Source organism: Alexandromys fortis, unplaced genomic scaffold, assembly GCF_014885135.2.
Source record: "Alexandromys fortis isolate MF-2015 unplaced genomic scaffold, M_Fortis_MF-2015_v1.1 scaffold_460, whole genome shotgun sequence".
Taxonomy (NCBI): domain Eukaryota; kingdom Metazoa; phylum Chordata; class Mammalia; order Rodentia; family Cricetidae; genus Alexandromys; species Alexandromys fortis.
In genome coordinates, this window is record NW_026068327.1 from 194,154 (window position 1) to 196,398 (window position 2,245).

At 47.6% G+C, this 2,245-nt stretch overlaps 1 long non-coding RNA gene across 1 annotated transcript; it reads right to left on the reverse strand.

The window, feature by feature from the left end:
* Positions 1-433: 433 nt before the first annotated feature.
* On the reverse strand, positions 434-1,432 carry LOC126495201 (uncharacterized). Its single transcript, XR_007590120.1, has 2 exons — positions 981-1,432; positions 434-848 (listed from the first exon to the last, which is right to left on the reverse strand). It is a non-coding gene; the product is annotated as an uncharacterized lncRNA (long non-coding RNA).
* Positions 1,433-2,245: the final 813 nt, after the last annotated feature.

Here is a 2,245-nt window from a genome sequence, read left to right on the forward strand (position 1 = left end):
CCTAGTTGGGCCTTGAGGAGACAAGGATAGAAAACACCTCTTAATGCTGTCACTCAGGGACCCCACAGGATAATGACGCAGACACCACTCATAGGAACAGGAACAGACCTCGTCCTCCACGCTAACTAAAAAGATAAGAAATCAACACTAAAGACAGGGGAAAGAGTCACAGCCAGGATAGCAGCCCTGACTGTCACAGCAGCCCTGGTGGCTCATAATCCCGGGGACAGGACGAGGCTCTGGCCATCCCAGTGTCCCTGTGATCATAGATGTCAGCCTTTGGCTCTAAGTGATGAAGACCACAGAGCTGGGAGGGGACAGAGAGCCACAGCCAATTACATACGGAGCTCCACCTGGGCACAGCCCTGTTCTCACTCAGCTCCCACAGCCTCTTCCCACCAGGTGCACACAGCACAGTGAACAGAGATTCTGGGAGGTTCTCCACGCTGCCATTTATTTCCTCCATAAACTCTACTCAATCCTTTATTTTTACCGCCAATCAACCTTTGAGATCAAGGACATTAACAATCAAGTTCACATTCAGGTTCTTATTCTCAGTGGGGAAGTCAGGGCTGCAGCTCAGGACAACACGAGGAAGACAGGATGGAGATGTCCCCTCCTGTCTGCAGGAACAGGAAGGTTGGCTGTGGAAGGGAACAGGGCAGTGCAGGGACAGGGTCCTGGTGTGCAGGGTGGGCTGGGCTCCCCAGTTCTTCACATTGAGCCCATGGGATCACAGGGAACATCAGACACTATTGTTGAGAGTGAACTGAGGGGCTCCGGATGTCACAGGAGAGACCTGAACACATTGTCTGTCACTCCATCCACACCAGGCAGCTGTCTTCACGCTACAGAATAAGAGTCATGAACAATCACTGTGAAGACAACATCCCAGCAACCCACCACTCACTCAAAGGTGATTCTGGGAGTCCCTGAAACCCAATCATGTTCACTCTGCCCCTCAGGTCGCAGAGGGTCACCTTTACAGTCTGGGAGAGACACATCGGAGCTCTGGCAACTCTCCCTGCCTGGGGTAAAAATATATGTATTCATGGGAAGGTAAAAACTTGGCCACTAGAAGATTTACTGCAGGAGCTATTATGTATTTCCAGAGCTCCCCAAATACGCCAGCTTAACCCCACAGGCCTCAGGGACAATCCTGCTCACCACTCTTACCTGGAGCCGGAGCATAGTTGACTTCTTTTCCACCTGTGAGAAGAAAAGCTGTGAGAGACCAGGGAAGTCCCTGGCCCTAGGAAGTTTCCAGAACTGACAGCAGACCCAGCTTAGAGACAGCAGCAATGAGGGGTGTGGATGTGTTTCCCATTAATGAGGCAGAGACTCTTTTAAAAGGGACTGAGAGAGAACTCAGACCCTGCCCTTTCCTACCTGTGTTTCTCCTCCTCTTCCTCACAACAGCCACCACAGCTACAATGATNAATATAAGGAAAGGTCCTACTTGTCCTTTGTATAACCAAACTCCGTTACCTGCAGGAAGTAACCCAAAAGGTACCCAAAGAAATGAAATTTGGCAAATGGATGTGTTTCATTTTGCAAAGTTGGAAAATGGCAGTATGTGCACCATATCATAAACATATTCAGGGTTGACATGGGCAACGGGTCTGAGTTCTGACAAGGCTGGTTCTGCAATTACACTTACATCATGACTTACATCTGTACAAATCAAGACAGACAGTGCTGCAGCAGATGTATCCAGTAAAATGAAACAGGGTTTTGCATATTACAGCATAAAGCATATTACAGGTGTACCACACAACCCTACAGGACAAACAGTTATAGAAGGGTCTAATCGCACTTTAAGAGCTATGCTTAATAAACAGAAAGGAGTGATAAAGACCCAGAGACAGGTCACACAATGCTCTGTTACCTGTAACATTTTACATGCTAACGAGGAAGTGATGTCAGCTGCGGAGAGACAGCGGGTAATAGAAACAACTGCAGAGCTAAGTCAGCCTGAATAAAGATGAGTTGACCTCAGAATGGAAACCAGGGTGTGTATTAGGTTGGGGAAGGGGTTTTACGTTTGTTTCCACAGGGGAAGAAAGCTGTGGATTCCATCAAGAAGGACAAAGTTTTGATTTGAGCAGGAGAAACCTCTTGATTATGAGAGGTGATAGTTCATCAAACATCGTGGTCATTGGGTCTAAACTAACTTATAAGACTGACAAATGCCTTTCATTTGATCAGACAAAACCTGCCAAAAATGGGAACTCCCCAAAGGTAG